Genomic DNA, 10,319 nt, shown 5'->3' on the forward strand with positions numbered 1-10,319 from the left:
AGCCTGCACCCCCCTGGGAGGGAAGGCTCGCTCCAGCCGCGTCGTTTCCGCGCCCAAGTGCGATCCGGGGACCCGCGCTGGAGTCCCCTGGTCTCAGGCTGGTCTGGAAGGTGGTGGTGGGGTTCAGGGTCCCTGTAAAGCTGGGGTTCCAGGAGAAACACCAGTACACAAACAAAGGGGTTGGGGAGGGGAAAGAAAAAGTTTTTCTGTTTGGTGTTGGGGCTAAAAATGTCATGTCAGAAAGCAGTGTGCGCTGTGTTCTTAAATAATGCCTAAAGTGGGCCTTAAAACAAGGGTCCCTGTCCCCACGTTCTCTCTAAAAGTCTGCATGATGTTCCTTGTCATTTCTACGGGTTATAAGTGAGCAAGACGTTTACCATGTATCACACTTCTGGGGGCTATTTCAGCGCCCAAGCTGAAGCTGGGGCTGCAGCATGGTTTCTGTTCTAATCCTCCTCCGCGATTTCCACCTCTTCCTTTACACTCAACTCACAGAGAATGGAGTCTGATGCATTCTGTTTCATCACCGGTCAAGAGTGACTTAGAGGGTAGGGTGGAGGCATGAGAAGGGCAGCTTCAGGCAATAGTAATCCTGAAATTTATCATTGCTAAAAATAAATGTGTTCACCTTATTAAAAAGTACAACGGAAAGCCGCCTTTAGGGTAAGTAGCAACCAAGTAGTTAAACAGCAGTCTTGAAGGAAGAACTCCTGATCCCATAAGGCTGGAGAAAAAACGGGGTTAGCCTTTGCTGGTGAAAACAAAAACAAACAAACAAAAAAAAGACATTCGAAACTGCAGTAAAGGGCTTTCATAACAGAAACATTAGCGTCATTGTAGCTTGTGGTGGAAAACAGGGATCTTTTAATAGGTGGTTCAAAAGCATGTTAGGGCTCAACAATTTTCCTTTTTTCCCCAAATACTGCTTCTCCTAGCACATTGGCCAGATAAAACCTACCCCTTCCAATGCTTCATCTTTTTATGAAAACACAGGAAACCATAGACTTGAGTGAAGGCTTTGTTCAGAAAGGTGGATGTAAGACTGGTGGAAAATGACATTTGGGAAATGATCCCCAGGTCTGTGTTAATCCCTCATGGAAAGCCACAGACTCACCCAAAGATAGGAAGTATGAAGATCGAAGCTCTCCTAGCAACATGAAATCCTCCACGTTGCAGCTGCTACGCCCTAGTTCTGATTTTTACTGAGACATTAATGGCACATCATAAATACAAAATGTGCAATGCAAGAAAAATAATACAGCTTTGAGAAATAAGTGCATCATTAGACTCAATAATTAAACTTCTCTGAAATTCTTCTTACATCACACTGTTGTGGGAAGATGGTGAAGGGATTGCCCATTTCAATTTTGGAATAAATAGAAGTAATTCCTTAGGGCATTCTGCTTAAGGCAACCAATGAGTAGAGAGAATATGTTATCCAGGCTTCTAAAGGCAATCATGTGATACTCCATATTTGCTAAAACAAGAGTTGAATTTTTTTTTGTTCTGTATGTGATTCCAAATTTTCAGTCACAATTTCATGAATATTCAGTATTTCTGCATGCCCAGGAGTAATTAGCAGACAGTGTAAATGTGTGAAGGCCTGACACTTACACATACATTGCTTTTCTCTCTATATAGGGTGGCAGTTGCTGGAGTACCAGGGCACCATGTGGAGGATGTGGTAGACAGCCTCTAAGATGCACCCCCTGCCAATGATCTCTGCCTCCAGGTACTCATACCCTTGTATAATCCTCTCCCCTTAAGCTAAATTCATTGACTGAGTTCTGACAAATAGAATATGGCCAGTGATGTGATGTTACTTCTGAGACTCGGTTATAAAAAAAACTGCGACTTCCATACTGGGTCCTCTCTATGCCTTCCGCTCTCTCGGAACGCTCACTGTGGGGGAAGCCAACTGCCACGTCCTAAGGCAGCCTGGTAGAAAGGGAGCTAGGCCTGCCAACTACCATTTGAGAGAACCTGGAAAGGGATGCCTCTTCTTCCCCTATATGAATCAAGACTTCAGATAAGACCTTCAACCCCAGCCAATAGCTGAAGGGCCTCCCTCAGGCCCTTCAGGCAGAGGCACCCAGCTAAGCTGCCTGGATTCCTCACCCACAGAAACTATAAGATAATAAATGTTGTCTTAAGCTGCTGTGTTTTGAGGAATTCATTACACGGCCACTAATAAGACAGAGACCAGTAGAGAATCCATGGGGACTCAGTGACAACTCTGCATGGCCTTCCTGATAGAACATGGAAAGGAAAGCAGGGGCCGGAGCCAGATCTAAGCGTAAGACACAAACCCCAAGAACAGAAGGCCCAGCTCTCAGTCCTTTTGCAGAGCAAGGGTCATTCTTGACTTTAAACTAGGTCAGGGGGTGTGGACTCCTGCTCGGTCCCAGGCAGCCCTGGTATTGGGTGTCACCTACCTGACAGCACATGCAGATGTTTTTGTGTCACCAGAATTGACATCTGTCCAGGCATCCTCTTCCTCCTCCTCCGGGCATTTACCCTGATCCCTAAGGGCTTGGCCCAAACAGTGGCTGTGGAGTCAGGGCTTCATCCTAGAAGGAGAGTTGGCAAGAAGGGCCTTCAACCCTGGCAGCCAGAAGGGGTAGGCGATTTTGGTTGGGGTAGAAGGTCAAAAAACTAGGAAGAAAGGCTTGTGGTCCTGCTGTTGAAGAGCAAGTCCTGGACTATCACTGATAAGGATCAACTCCACACTGCTGCCAGGGCGAGGGAGAACATTCTGTCCACGTGATGGTGTCTTTCTCTCAGCATCATTTCCTCTCTGGCTGGAACAAATTATTTACTTTTAAAATATAAAACAAAGTTTCAGGAAGCAGGAGAGATGTCATACTCAATCCCTGACCAGGGCAGGCACCTACGTGTGATTGCCCCCACGGCTCCCTCGCTTCAGTCAATCCAGTACAAGCCAGCAATTGTAGAGGCCGTTTCTGTTTTCCCTCCAGAGACACTAGGCTCTGATTTTTCTCATGTACAGTGGCCGCAGCTGCTGTGTTGCCATGCCGTCATCCGGTTGCTATGACTTGTGAGGTTGTGGATGTGCCAGAACGTGAATCTATTAATTTAACAGGAACTAGGCTCAGCACATATATTCCTTGTTAGGTCATTTGCTTTGCTACCTAAACCACATCCAATGTGTTCAGCAATGGGCATGTTTCCTAGAGTCTGGCTTTGCAAGAATGCCAAATGCCCCAAATTTTGAGTCTGCACAGTCAGTTTTATATAATTAAATTACTGTGGAGGACAGAAAGGCATTCTAGCATGGGGATGCAAACACATCGTTTCAGGGAAAAAAACCAAGGAGGGGGGAAATGGTTAAAGTCGCTGGTCCTAGTTCTTTATGCATTTAGGTCCTCTCTGCAGGAGGCAGATATACTCCTATCCATAGGAATTCCTCCCTGAGCCCGGTTGCTCACTGCCAAGGTCTGCGCTCTCCAACACCACACTAGGCATCATGTGGCACCATAGAGGGGAAGTACCATCCTTTTCTGTTGTGTTGAGCACATAGACAGACATTGTCTTTTTTTTTTTTTTTTTTTTTTTTTTTTTTTTTTTTTTTTTTTTTTTTTTTTTTTGGAGACAGAGTCTCACTCTGTCTCCCAGGCTGAAGTACAATGGCATGATCTCAGCTCACTGGAACCTCTACCTCCTGGGTTCAGACAATTCACCTGCCTCAGCCTCCCAAGTAACTGGGATTACAGGTTCCCGCCACTACGTCCAGCTAATTCTTTGCATTTTTAGTAGAGACAGGGTTTCACCATGTTGGTCAGGCTGGTCTTGAACTCCTGACCTCAGGTGATCTGCCTGCCTTAGCCTCCCAAAGTGCTGGGATTACAGGCATGTGCCACCACACCCAGCTCAGACAGGCATTTTCCACTCACTTCTTCAGTTAACACTCACTGGATGTCTATTACTGTGTATGCTAGGGATGCAAAGATGAAAAGAACAAAGTCCCTAGTGGGAGAGAATGACATACATTGCAATGCAATATGAGAAGTATTCGAGTTGAGCTTTGCAGAGAGCACTATGAGATCTCAGAGAAGGGGGAAAGTAAGTCTGTCTCAGGAGAGGGGTTATGGGTCAGCACCAGGGTATTTCTTTTTACAAAAAGAGAATATATTAAAACTTAACTTTTTGCATTGCATTGAGTATTGCATGCAATATTGGTTGTATTGCATTAAGTAATAATAAGTATTGTTTTGTGTAGCATTTGTTTCAATTATGTACTATATAGGTACATTCGTGCAGTGTCAGAATGTAAAACAAATTTCCTACATTCAGATAAAGAAGTGTGAAAGTTCTGGGTTTAGAGACTGATAAATAAGGCTGGGTGTGGTGGTTCATGCCTGTAATCCCAGCACTTTGGGAGGCTGAGGTAGGTGGATCACCTGAGGTCAGGAGTTGGAGACCAGCCTGGCCAGCATGGTGAAACCTTGTCTCTACTAAAAATACAAAAATTAGCTGGCCGTGTTGGCACATGCCTATAATCCCAACTATTCAGGAGGCTGGGGCAGGAGAATTGCTTAACCCGGGAGGCAGAGGTTTCAGTGAGCTGAGATCGTGCCATTGCACTCCAGCCTGGGCAACAAGAGCAAGACTCCATCTCAAGAAAAAAAAAAGAGGGGGAGAGAGAGAGAGAGATAAAGTGATAAATAACTACCACACACTGAACGCCTTCGATAGGCCAGGCATCAGGGTGTTGGCGTCCCACTGTATAGCTGAAGAGGTTAGCTATGACTTAAGAGATTTTCCAAATCCTTCCAGATTCTCCCTCCTTAGTAAAGCAAAGGCCATGCCTGAATGACCAGCTCCTGGAGTCCTCTCTTAGCAGAGCAGAGGCCATTTCCACCAGAACAGCAAGGCCAACTCTAATATAGAGATAGAGAAAGCCCTAAGATAGATAGAGAGAACCTAAGATGGAGAAAGCCCCACTCCCTTTCTGGCCTGCTGGCAGGTAGGAAGGGTAAGGAGAGAGAAGAGGGTCAGAAGGGTCTCATGCTTATTCCTCCTCTCCAGGTCTTGGATGGGGTCTGGACAGGTGCACTACCTAATGAGTGGTACTCCGTACACAGAGGGGGCTCTCACCCAGCTCCCCACTAGGGACTCTGGGAGGAACCTGTATCCAAGGCTGTTTTATGCCCAACCAGGGGCAGCCATGCCAAAGTGAACCTGGCAGTAAAAACCCGAGTAGGCAGAGAGAAGCTCTGAGGCTGAGCTCTCCTGAGTCCCCCTGATTCTTGCATGGCATGGATATCACGTTGGGAACCAGCAGCCTGCTGTGTGTGGGACAGCCCTGATGGGGCAAGGTGACCCTACAGCAAGCTCAGAGGAGGTCAGGGGTCTGCACCACTGAGAACAGAGGGAGAAATGAGCATCAAGTTGCAATGGGGAGGAACCAGTGTTGGAGGGAGGGGGTCGGCTTTGCTAAAGAATGAACCACAAGTTTGCATAGCAGAGCAGCAAGGCCTGAAGAGTAAGCAGAAACCAAAAGGACAAGGCAGCTTGGTATGGGGGCTTAGGAACAAGGATTCAGGATGGTCCACAGGCTGCCTGGCTGCAAGGCCCATCTCTGCCATATACTATCTGTGTGACCTTGGACAGGTTACTAATCTTTTTGTGCCTCAGTTTCCTTATCTGTAAGACAAGGATGATAATAACAATTGTACATATTTGATAAGGTTGTTATGAGAATTAAATTAGTTTGTAAAGCTCTTACATATAAGCGTTCTATAAGCATCAGTTAAACAAGTAAATCATCCACCAGACAATAGGATTCTACATGGATAGCAACATCCTATGTCTCCCACACCCTCAAGTTGGACTGTCAGTTAAAAATTCCCGCAACCAGCCAGGCGCGGTGGCTCATGCTTGTAATCCCAGCACTTTGGGAGGCCGAGGCAGGCGAATCACGAGGTCAGGAGTTTGAGACCAGCCTGGCCAACATGGTGAAACCCCGTCTCTACTAAAAATACAAAAAATTGGCTGGGCGTAGTGGCGGGCACCTGTAATCCCAGCTACTCGGGAGACTGAGGCAGTAGAATCGCTTGAACCTGGGAGGTGGAGGTTGCAGTGAGCCGAAATTGCGCCACTGCACTCCAGCCTGGGTGACAGAGCAAGACTCCGTCTCAAAAAAAAAAAAAGAAAAGAAAAAAAATTCTCCCAACCATCATCAGCTCATGGGGAGGACTGGATCAGTTATAGACTGCACATTTAAGATGTAATCTACATTATGGCCAGGCGCAGTGGCTCACACCTGTAATCCTAGTACTTTGGGAGGCTGAGGCGGGTGGATCACCTGAGGTCAGGAGTTGGAGACCAGCCTGACCAACATGGGGAAACCCCATCTCTATTAAAAATACAAAAAAATTAGCCAGGTGTGGTGGCCCATGCCTGTAATCCCAGCTACTTGGGAGGCTGAGGCAGGAGAATCACTTGAACCTGGGAGGCAGAGGTTGCAGTGAGCCGAGATCATGCCATTGCACTCCAGCCTGGGCAACAAGAGTGAAACTCCATCTCAAAAAAAAAAAAAAAGTAATCTAAATTAAAAGGCTTGACCCTCCCCAAACACAGTCCAACTGGGAAGACAGACACAGCAAGTCTTTACATTTACTTACCTCCGGTTGTCCAAAAGTAATTCAGAAGGGAACTGCAGTAGGCAGAATAAAGATCTTCCCCCAAATGTTCATATTCTAATAAATATGGGAATATGGTACGTTTCATGACAAAAGGGAAATTAAGGTTGCAGATGCAATTAAGATTTGCTAATTAGCTGACCTTAAAATAAAGCAGTTATTCAACCAGACTTCCCTTCCCCAAAAAATAAATGCATAAAAAATAAAGCGATTATCTTGGATTATCAAAGTAGGTTCATTATAATCACAAGGGTCCTTAAAAGTGGAACCAAGAGGCAGAAGAGGAATCAGAGTCAGAGGAAAGTGTGATTATGGAAGAATGAATGGTTGAAGACATACAGCATTGCTGGCTTTGAAGACGGAGAAAAGGGGTCATGACCCAAGAAATACAGATAGTTTCTGGAAGCCAGAAAAGGCAGGGAAACAAATTCTCTGGAACCCCAGAAAGGAACATGATCTAGCCAGCACCTTGATTTTAGCCTGGTAAACTTGCATTGGATTTTTGACCTACAGAACTGCAAGGTAAAAAGTCTGTGTTGTTTTAAGCTGCCAAGTTGGTGGTAATTTGTTACAGTAGCCATATACAACTGTGGTAATTTGTTATAGTAGCCATAGAAAACTACCGCAGGGATGTCTTCTAAATGTGGTGTTCTCTGTGAAGTGTCTATGCCAGGTATTAGAAGCCCTGGTTTTTATATAAGAGCCTGAGCAGAAAGTCAAACTAGGTGGGCCAAGCAATGTCCCAGGATGCTAGGTCACCAGAAGGTTTCCAAAGTAACAAGCCACTAGAAAGTCAATGGCTTGAGTCCCAAACTCTGAAACAGTCTACTTTTTTTTTTTTTTTTGACACGGAATCTCACTCTGTCACCCGGGCTGGAGTACAGTGATGCAATCTTGGCTTACTGCAACCTCTGCCTCCTGGGTTCAAGCGCTTCTCCTGCCTCAGCTAATTTTTTTAGGTTTTTTTTTTTTAGTAGAGACGGGGTTTCACCATGTTGGCCGGGCTGCTCTCGAACTCCTGACCTTGAGTGATCTGCATGCCTTGGCCTCCCAAAGTGCTGGGATTACCGGCGTGAGCCACCATGCCTGGCCGTGAGACAGTATCTTGAAACTACAATCTGATTGCGGGCCCCTGGCTTAGGGATAAACTCTAATTCACACATTCTTTCTTGAAGCTTCTTCTCAGACCTGTTAGCCTCGCAGGCCACAATGTGGAGGCCAAGTGTAGAAATGGTTAACAAAAGTAAACAGGAGTCAGCTCTCCAAAGCTGCTGTGGAAATTCTGTGCGTTTGACGATCACAGGAGCCCAGCAAGGCTGTACAACCACTCAAGAGTGTGTAAATCAGTCTTTCACAATGGATAGAAAAACACAAATCCAAGCATCAAGGCAACCTGCATGGCATTTCTGGGACCAGACTGGCCAGCTGTGCTGGAGCCCGGTTCTTTCACCCCACACAGTGTGCTTTTTCTTGTCTGAGATAGGTCACTATTTATTGGCGGGCACAACTCAAAAGTTAGAGCCCACTGCACAGTGGGGAGGAAGTATTTTCACAGTCCTCTGCTAGTAATACATGTTGGTCCTGGGACATCAGTCTTAGCATAATGTGGGAGGTATCATTTGGGTTCATAGACCAAGAGGTTGCTAGGCATTCATGAGATTACTTTAGGGCCCACAGCTTCTTTTGGGAAGAAGGAAGTCTTCCTCTTCTGGGTGTGGTGTGGTAATATCTGGGGATTACAGCAACCAGGTGTGTGGCAGTATATAGACTGCATAGGGGACTGCAGATCTTCAGGGATCTTCATGAACTGAAATTCTTCACAATAGCACCAAGGAATTTCGTAAAAGCTTTAGTTTATGGATTGCTTGGACAGGGCAAAAGACTCCATGATCCCTCTAATTTATCCCCTTTTACTTCCCGATTCCAAATAGAGGTCTTCAGGAGGCAATGAGCTAGAAGGACCTCTTTGGATAGTCAGCTTTATATTTATATTTATATTTATATTTATATTTATATTTATATCTAGAGCAGCCCACCACATCTGCGGGAACATCTCTGGTTCCCACATCACTCTTTTAGAATCACCAGCTAAGGATATCCCACTCGAATGGCCTTTGCCCTGTACCATTGTGCTCGGCCTTGTTTTACTGACATAATTTTTGCTCTTTGCCCCCAGTTGGAGGGTGTGGCCACTGACTCACCTACCAGGAACTCATTGCCTGAGTCCAGTCAACAGGTTAACTCCCATCTGAGTTGATTGCAAAGAGCCTGAGGACCCATGGAATGCCACAGAATTCCTCTGTGGACCACATCCCAGGTCCTGGTATGGTTCCAGCAGTATCTCTGAGCTCCTGTCCTCAGTTGCTTTGGCTTTTCTTTAGCCTAAGAATTTATTCTTCTCCAGGCAGAGGAATAAAACGAACAGCCATTATTCCTGACAGCCAGAGGCCTGGATTCAAGGTCTTGGTTATAGACACAAAATATCTGCCTCAGATGTGGACCCCACATAACAAATAACATCTTCCTTCATGGCCCATGTAGTCCTCATTTCAGATGAGAGACTAGACCAAGTCAGGAATCTTGGTGACTACATCATGGTGACTGTTAGATCTTACCACATTTATTTTAGGTATTAATAAACATGATGCAAGAGATGAGTGAACATCCCACAACCAACTGCAGTGTGGCCACCCTGGATTCTCCCAGCATGCGTGATTTTCAGGAAGCAGATAAAATTTGGAAGGTTATATTCTTTCTCCCAACTGTGAATTTATGGAGCTTCTAGGGTTTTCTAATAGCTATGCAAAGGAATGATTTGAATTGTCTAAACCCGGTCAAGGCTGTGAATTGAGGGCTATATACAGCAAAAAATAAGACACGTGCCGGGCGCAGTGGCTCACACCTGTAATCCCAGCACTTTGGGAGGCTGAGGCGGGCAGATCATGAGGTCAGGAGATCGAGACCCTCCTGGCTCACATGGTAAAACCTCGTCTCTACTAAAAATACAAAAAATTAGCTGGGCGTGGTGGCGGGTGCCTGTAGTCCCAGCTACTCGGGAGGCTAAGGCAGGAGAATGGTGTGAACCCGGGAGACGGAGCTTGCAGTGAGCCGAGATGGCACCACTGCACTCCAGCCTGGGTGACAGAGTGAGACTCTGTCTCAAAAAAATAAATAAATAAAAAATAAATAAGACACGTGCCAAAATCCACAAGCAAGCCTCCAAATGCTCTTTCCATAACTGAAACCAGTAAGAATCAATATAGAACCGAAAGCACTAGTGGACTTGGGCTTCTGGTTCTCCATCTTCCCCACCCTGTGCCTTCCAGTATGGCAGAGAACCGTGAGCTCACTTCCCATAGACTGCAGGTACATAATGCTTGTTGGAAGACAGTTCTCTGTGGGTCTCTTCCATGTCTGCATGCCTTTCGAGCAGAGTCACTGCCCTTTGTTTCAGACCAACTTTTTAGGAGAGCTTCTTTCCCAGAGCAAAGTAAAGCATGCTTACTATCCATTAGCTAAGATTCTGAGCACCGTGCTTCAGCTCACACCTAGGGGGAGGCGGGAGGATTGCTTGAGCCCAGGAGTTTGAGGTTGCAGTGAGCTATGACTGCCTGGGCAATAGAGCAAGATGCTGACTCGAAAAAAAAAAAAAAA

At 45.9% G+C, this 10,319-nt stretch overlaps 1 protein-coding gene across 1 annotated transcript in view; it reads right to left on the minus strand.

Moving 5' to 3' along the window:
- ELMSAN1 (ELM2 and Myb/SANT-like domain containing 1) overlaps nucleotides 1–2,761 on the minus strand; it is an 87,773-nt gene extending 85,012 nt beyond the window's left edge. Inside the window, exon 1 of the mRNA XM_011981503.1 lies at nucleotides 2,436–2,761. The gene's annotated coding sequence lies outside the window, so the exon portion shown is untranslated. The remainder of the gene's footprint in view (nucleotides 1–2,435) is intronic.
- Between the last annotated feature and the right edge of the window lie 7,558 nt (nucleotides 2,762–10,319).

Source organism: Mandrillus leucophaeus, unplaced genomic scaffold (assembly GCF_000951045.1).
Source record: "Mandrillus leucophaeus isolate KB7577 unplaced genomic scaffold, Mleu.le_1.0 Scaffold228, whole genome shotgun sequence".
NCBI classification, from domain to species: domain Eukaryota; kingdom Metazoa; phylum Chordata; class Mammalia; order Primates; family Cercopithecidae; genus Mandrillus; species Mandrillus leucophaeus.